The sequence below is a fragment of the Schistosoma mansoni genome, assembly GCF_000237925.1.
Source record: "Schistosoma mansoni, WGS project CABG00000000 data, supercontig 0375, strain Puerto Rico, whole genome shotgun sequence".
In the NCBI taxonomy this organism is placed as follows: Eukaryota; Metazoa; Platyhelminthes; class Trematoda; order Strigeidida; family Schistosomatidae; genus Schistosoma; species Schistosoma mansoni.
Genome location: NW_017386218.1, coordinates 425 through 9,244, shown reverse-complemented (window position 1 = coordinate 9,244; position 8,820 = coordinate 425).

The window sequence follows — 8,820 nt, the reverse complement described above, 5'->3', positions numbered from 1 at the left end:
TTTATTTCAGAAATTCCCCAAATTAACTAAACCTTTCGAGGAAACTCCATTGGTGACCAATCGTGTGGTACACCACATAGTCACCCGCGGACCACCAGTCACGGCAAGACCTCGCCGACTGGCACCGGACAAATTAGCTTTCGCTAAACGTGAGTTCGACAATTTACTAGCTACTGGTATTATTCGTCCTTCTCACAGTCCTTGGGCCTCACCTCTCCACATGGTTCGAAAAAAGGATGGGGTTAGTTGGAGACCATGCGGAGACTACCGAGCGTTAAACACAGCTACACGTTTCGATAGCTATCCCATCCCCCACATACATGACATCACGGCATCACTCAAGGGCACGACAATTTTTTCCAAGATCGATCTGATACGAGCATATCATCAGATCCCAGTCGCTCTTGAAGATATAGAGAAAACTGCTATCACGACTCCTTTCGGTTTATTTGAGTTCCTACGAATGCCATTTGGATTACGGAATGCTGCTCAAACTTTCCAAAGGTTTATCGATAGCATTGTACGAGACCTAGATTTTGTTCACGTCTATATTGATGACCTGCTAATCGCATCATCAAACGTAGATGAACATTATCAACACCTGACGCTACTATTCCAGCGCCTTTCGGATAATGGAATAATAGTCAACCCCGATAAGTGTGAACTCGGGAAGAAGGAAATAAAATTCTTAGGTTATGTTATTAAGCATGAGGGTATTCTACCTTGTGAGGATAAAGTACGTACTATAATGGAGTACACTGTACCGTCCACACTCAAGGAACTGAAGGCATTTCTCGGTTTGGTCAACTTCTACCGACGCTTCATTTCGCACGCGGCAGAACAGTTACGACCGTTAACCGATTTACTTCGCGGTAATCCACGCAAACTGGAATGGAACGACGCCGCACGTACTGCATTTTCAGATATCAAAACGGCCCTAGCTCAAGCCACACTTCTCGTGCATCCTGACCCATCAGCCACGCTTAGTATGGCGGTTGATGCATCGGATTTCGCCATAGGAGCCGTTATGCAACAGAATATCTCCGGTAGTTGGCAGCCCCTCGAATTTTTCTCACGACGCCTCACTCCCACGGAGACGAGATATAGCGCTTTTGGTCGCGAACTGCTAGCAGCCTACTGCGCCATCAAACATTTCCGGCACGCTGTAGAAGGTCGTAAGTTCATCTTATTCACCGACCATAAGCCCTTAACGTATGCTCTGCATACCAAGTCTGACCGCTACTCACCACGAGAGTGCAGACATTTGGACTATATCTCCCAGTTCACGACAGACCTTCGTCACGTCAAAGGCGAGTCGAACTGTGTTGCTGATGCTTTATCACGTATCCAACTGAATGCAGTTACTTTGCCAGTGCTCGATCTACCTGCTATGGCCGCCGCCCAAGCAAACGATACTTCATGCACGGAAGCACAACAGTCTACGTCCCTTCAGTGCCGGGAAGTACCCCTAGCTACTAGCTCAGGTACTATCCTATGCGATACTTCTACGGGCCTCCCTCGACCCATCGTACCCTCCGCTTATCGCCGTCTCGTCTTTGATGCCCTTCATGGTCTATCTCATCCTGGTATCGCAGCCACCCTACGCCTCATAGCTGCACGATACGTCTGGCCGTCAATGAATAAAGATGTCCGTATGTGGGTAAAACAATGTTTACAATGTCAACGATCAAAAGTGCACAGGCACGTAGCTGCCCCTATTGGCACTTTCGCTACGCCTGATGCTCGCTACGATCACGTTCACATAGACATTGTAGGACCATTACCACCATCGCACGGGTATGATCACATACTCACATGCATTGATCGTTTCACAAGATGGCCCGAAGCTATTCCCATCACGTCTATTACGGCGGAGACAGTTGCTCACCGCTTCGTAGAACGATGGATAGCTATGTACGGTTGTCCCTCGACTGTCACGACTGACCGAGGACAACAATTTGAGTCCGCATTATTCTCCTCACTAACACGGCTGCTTGGTACGGAACGCATACGCACTACCGCCTACCATCCAGCATCAAACGGTTTAGTTGAACGGTTTCATCGCCAACTTAAAAGTGCTCTTCGAGCACACGAAAACAACAATTGGTACGAAACCCTTCCGCTCGTCCTCCTGGGAATCAGAACGAGTCTAAAGGCAGATATTCAATGTTCCGCCGCTGAACTTGTTTACGGCACGACATTGCGTCTGCCTGGGGAATTTTTCACACCACGGAGCAGCACTAAGTTCGGCGAATCAGACTACGTCCAACGACTGTCTGCATTCATGCGAACACTGACTCCGGTGTCAACTCGTATACAACATCGACAGGTCGCTCTCCCTCGAGAGTTATCTACCTGTTCACATGTTTTCATACGAGTAGATTCGGTACGCAAACCTCTACAACAGCCTTACGAAGGACCTTTTCACGTGATTTCCCGTCACGAAAAGACCTTCAAGGTTGATCGACGTGGCCGCATCGAAACAGTCAGCATTGATCGTCTCAAGCCAGCACACGTCGATGACAGTGCTATACCTGATAAGCCGAGACCCAATGTTAGACCCATCAGAGCTTCTAGCGGGATTTCTACATCTACTTCGGATCCCACGCTAGATGCACCTGAGACCTCATTCTCACGTCCCAGTCAACAGCACGTGTCATCTGCCCCGTCTACGGACGAGACTTCCGTCTCACGTCCAGACCTGCAGACCACACCGCCCTTGACTGCGGATGAGATTGCAGGCTCACGAGACTACCGTCTCACGTTCTGGTCGCCGAGTACGCTTACCCGTACGCTTTCTCGACTAACCTCATAACCAACTACGGATACAGTATAGGAATCTACCCCTATACTACACGAAAGCTACACTTTTCTCTTTTTCTTTCATTTTTTTTTTGTTTACCCCGAGCCTACGCCTCTGACCATCGCTGTTCTGGTATCGTCGACTTTAGTCAATCTTGGCGAAAGCTGGCCTGATCACCCACGCTATAGTCAACGCACTCAGTCGATCTCTCTGACTCCAAATACGTATGACATACATTTGGTCCCGAACATGGTTATCCTGGTCGCATCTGGTTCCTTGGCTCAATCTGGTTTCGTCCTACGTCTGCAGCGTTTCTGGTCCGGACCTCTACGAACGCAACCTTCAGATTCTGGATACAAACCACTCTGGTGTAGCATGCTAATCCAAGCAATTAATACAGTACGTTCCTTCTGGTACCGTTCTACGTCAAAGACTTTTGGTGGCAACTCGAGGATCAACGATCACTTCCTGTTCTGCCAACGCCTTCGTCCTACAATTGCACGTTTCGCGATCAGTCCCACGAACGAAACCGCTACGTATCGAAAGTGTAAACCCTTTCTAGCGGGGGGCTCCTGTAGTAACCGGCCAGTCTCGATAAGAACACGATTGGAATAACAGAAACAATTATTATTATTGTAACCAATTGTACCAGAGATTGTTTTACTGTATTTGTTTAACTGTGTCAGTTTCACTTCTTGTTCCATATACCGCCTGGTTTGGTTCGAGCTTGCTCACGCACTGCTTGTTCGCTTGTACTCTTTGGCACGTCTCGGTATTATTTCGATACCACGAGATCGCCAATAATTATACTTGATCTGGACTAGTAAAGCCTTCTGATTTACGGGCTATCAAGGGAACCAAGTCATATTTGTACGCGTAATCGAATAGTAGTGGTGATCATAGTCCGCCCACGACTCGACATCCACTACAACTGGTGAGCCGTATTTGGAATACTCACTATAGGTGCATGCATCAAGGCTGCTACAGGTCTTATATTGGGACAACTCTGTGTTAGTTTTACATTTTAAGTATTTGAAACAGCCCAGATTTTAGATTTTTACGTATAAAAATAGGAATCGACTAATATGGATCGAAAATTCAGGTTCTGTAGATCATCTATATGAACTAACTTGCATAAAAGGTCGCCCCAACAGTCGAACAATGACAGTAGAGTTTGGTGATCAGAACGGTGATTACTACGTGATCATTAAGCTTTTTAATTCATTCGTTTCATATAAAGTATTCGGGCCCTTCATTTCGTATATTGGGACTACCGGATGAGCAGCATTGGGATTAGGCATGTGATGTGACAGCAAATTGTAAACCTTCATCCACTAAAATAGTTGATACATGTATTATATATGTCTAGCTGGTCCATACCGCGTTATTCTGCCTCAGGCATTTTGACTAAACTTAAGAGTGGGCAAGTGAAAATTTGGCAGAAATCTAACGACAGTGTTAGTAGACTAATTGAGCCCCGCGTGATTATCGTGACTAACGGTTAGAGGCCTATAGTGTCCAATAGTTACGGCCAATGTAGAACCTGGCGTAAATGTGCGTTAGCTCAAGTTTTCATGCCGCACCAACTCGACAGCATAAAGTCGACGGGATGAACAACTAGAAAGTAGAGATATGATTGCAGCGATGATGATGAGGAAGACTTAATATTGAGAACTGTCTCAGAGTGCAAGGATATATATAATAATAATAATTTATTCTCAAATAACAGTTTGTTACATGAGGCATGCCGGTTTACAGGCAAGATCAAATTGTTGCAGAAGTTACAATTTCCACTGTTGAAAATTACTCAGCTGGGTTGATATTTCATAAGATATGAATGTAAATGGATTTCGTAAGAAACATGTCAATATCACACTTGGCGCACTTTATGGAGGTAGCGTTGCAACATACAACTGAAGGTCGAGAATAGATACATGCGAAGTTGGGGGCTTTTAGAAGTTTCGAACTTACATCCCTCCAGAATATCGGAAGCTTTAATAACGGTGTAAGACGAAGTCACCCGTGCCATATCTGTTTTCGGTGGAGTATCTGCAGGAGGCTGAAAAAGGTGTAAGAAAAAGGAAGGACGAAAAGCAGAGCACACAATATTCATGGAGGAATAGTTAAGGTATAACCATTTAGTCTATTTGTCTGTTACTGAAGTATTTATTAGGTAAGAACATACTAATGTGTTAAAGAAAAATAAGTGTGGGCAAGGTATGGGTGGATAAGGAACTGTATAAATGAAGGTAGTTCAGAAGGAAGTGTGGAATTGTATAATTATAAAATAAAGTGCTGAAAACAGTATTCCGATACAAATGGCTGTCTCCCTTTTTTTCGAAGCTGTTTGAACTCTCTTTTTTTTCTTTTAGATTTTATAGGGTATAGAGTGGACTTCATTTTTAGCCAATTGTCTAGTTTGCTTGTATTAGGAATACTCGGTTGGAAGTGGAACCAATTCAGCTTTTTTTTTAACATGATTCAAAGTGGTATTTTGCATGAATAATTTCGCATCAATACCGTTGGTTCGTGACATCCCACTGGACATAAGGAGCCGTAATTAATATGTTCTGCCCCACAGACACGGGTGGATTGAAGTTATCTCCCCACCATCATGTTTGCTGGTCATTAACGCCACCCTCCCTCCTTTTATGATGTTAGGCTCTCTTACGTTTGTGGTCGGTATGAATATTGCTTTTATCAAGGACCTTATTTGGAATACACTGTCTCTACAAGTTCCATGTTACAAGCAAATCAGATGGTAATAGCATTTGTATTATGGGTTAGATATCCATTTAATATATCGTACTACTATGAAGATAACTAATGGTGAAGGTTAGAAGAGACAAGTCAGATTATATGTGGTTAAGCGATGGTAAGGGCTAATAGCAAATCAGAGGATATGAAAGAGAATATTGTAAAATTTTCAGGGTAAGAAAAATAAAACATTGAACAACTCACAAGAATTTAGGACATGTGAGCTTCTTTTGATCGGCCTTAGTTGGTCAGCATCCATAAGATTAGTGAGTTGTCTGTCTACTTGTAATAAGAAAAATAAAAGGACATGACACTTAGGAAGAATAACTTGGATTTATCCATTAGAGAGATTCGGAAACTGAAAATGAGGGTTAGGAGCAGAAGGCCATGGTTAATAATCAATAAATAGTGGGGAAGGATAAAGCATGTTTTCTTTAGTTTTGCTATATTCATACCAACGACAATGGGGTTCGTTATATTCTTGTTCCATCTAGATATTGGGCGGTCCATAATAAAGTGCCTCATTGGTAGGCGGGAGTTCAAGGAATAGTTGGCGAAGTTCTTTAGAGTTTAGTAACAGGGTTATTAGCCTTTTAAATTTGGTAAAGGTGTCACAGTTACGGATAGGTATTGGCAACCTGTTCCACAATAAACTATACCGAACTGTAAAAAACCTACAATGCATTTGTTTTTGGTGTTTTTCGGTAAATAGTGTATATGCATTGTTTCTTAGTCTATAGGCTGGGTCATTGATCATAGTTGGGCAGGAGGTTAGGAATGACAGTCCATTTATTGCTTTGTAGAGAAATATCAGATTGTTCCTTAACCTACGGTGCCATAAAGGTTCAAAAGAGAGGTGCTTACATCTACTTGTGTAATCAAGAGTGGTGTCACTTCCTAGCAGTTGGCGTGTAAAGCGTCTTTGAACATCTTCTACTCTTATTTTGTCAGTGGTATTCATATTAGAGAAGATAAAAGAGCAGTATTCCAAGGAAGGTCGTACACATATTTTGTAAAGGGTAAGCTTGGCATCTGTCGTGAAGAAATTTTTCGTTATGAAGCCAATTAGACGTCTGGCTTTAGAAATAATAGAGGAGGCGTGTGCTTTAAAGTTTAGGCTTCCTGTGTAATTTATTCCTAGATCGTGTACTGAATTAAGTGTCTGGACTTTACTTTTATTTAAGTAAAGTTGGGGTTCATAGGGGTGCTTTCCAAAGTGCATGATCCCGCATTTGCGGAGGTTAAATGGTAATTGCCACTTTTCGCTCCAGATAGTTAGGTTATTGAGACCATCTTGAATCAGGCGTACACTTTCACTTAGAACCTCAGGCTTATAGCTGTATACTATTTTGAGATCATCAGCATATAAGTATGGTTTCCCAGATTTTATGATGTTACATATATCGTTTATATACATGAGAAACAAAAGTGGGCCTAATACACTTCCCTGGATGACGCCACTAGTTATTGGTCCAGGTAATAAGAGACAGTCGTTGTACTTTACCATTTGTTTACGTCCCTTTAAGAATGAAACAAACCATGAATAGAGTGGGTTGTTGATTCCGAAGGACCGTAGTTTGACTAGTAGCCGTTTGTGTGGAACCTTATCAAAAGCTTTCTTAAAGTCTAAAAATATGACTGATACAAGGAGTCCATTGTCTCGTTTCAGAGTTATATCATTCATGTAGTCCACTAGGCATGTATCACATGATCTGGACCTAAGAAATCCATGTTGGGAGACCGAGATGAGATTATTAGTAATTACATGCTGGACTAAAGCCGCCTTAACTACTTTCTCCATCACTCTAGACACCACTGAAGTTATGTTTATGGGTCGGTAATTTTCAACATTTGCTTCAGGTCCTGTTTTAATTTTGGGAATGATGTGTGTAGTTTTCCAGGCAGTAGGGTAATGCGCCGTAGAGAGTGATATCGCAAATGGTTTGAGTAATAAAACACACATATCATCGCCTCCACGTTTTAGCATGCTAGCCGGAATACCATCTGGTCCATCAGTGTAGGAGTGTTTCAGTGTACTAATTGCCTTAGAGATATTCTGTACATTGAAGTCTACGTTAGTAATCTCAGAGGCAGATGCTGTGATAAGTTCTGAATCATTAAGTGGTTTTTCATCAGTTAATGAGGAACAAAAGTGTTCATTAAATAGTTCCGTAACAAGTTTAGGATCTTCGTATACTTGTTTGTCTTTAATAAATATGTTTCCTCTCGACTTAGAACGTTTAAGTTTATTTTGAAAGAGTGTGGTGAGTGCTGAGGAGTTATTACTAAGTTCGACAGCACGTTTTTCCTGTTCGATTGCTTTTTGTGTACTTATTGCGTCTGTCTGGACAAGTATTTCTGTCATCGTTACTAAAGAGGAGAAGTCATTAGAGTTGTGGAAGCGAGTACAATGTCTCTGCAGACGTCTACGTGTACCGACCGGTATATACAGATCTTTAGAAAACTTAGGTCTCCAGTACTCTAAAGGTGCGATTTTGTTGATGATACTTTCGATGTTGTGATAAAATATATTGGTTAGTGTGTCCGTATTGTTTGCAGTAAAGAATGTTCCCCAGTCAGTGCTTCTTAGGTAATTGTGAAAATTATTCCAATCTACCTTGTGATAGTTTCTACGAAGGGTTACATTTTTACGTCTACCGTTTGTGTTTTTTATATTAAGGCTACATACGACAGTGTTATGATCACTACCTGGAAACTTTTTTCCAATATACACAGTATTGGGGGTGAGGCCACTGGTAAAGACTAAGTCCAAGATATTTTGATGTCTGGTAGGGCTACTAACATATTGAGTCCACTGTCCTAGTTCTAGACATTCAATAAATGATTCATAACGTTTCGGAGCTTTGACTGGAAACCAAGAAATTTCAGGCATGTTGAAGTCACCACAAATGAGCTTGCCTGTGAATGGAAGGGATGATGCTAGTGTGAATACCTCTGATAATACTGCTATTTCACCTATTGCCAAGTTAGGTTGCTGGTAGATACAGCCGAACAGTAAGGTAATGGAATTTGATGGCTTTAAAACAATCCACACCGAGTCCTTCAGTTTGTTTAGTTCAGGCATATCGCATAGTAGTGAGTTTAAGCTAGAGTGAGCATAAATAAGGCATCCTCCGCCTCGTCCTTTCAATCTATCGCTTCTATATAGGAGGTAGTTATCAAGAGATATACTTAGATCGGAAATATTACTGTTAGTCCATGCTTCAGATATCATTATAAGTGATGGTTGATATATGGAA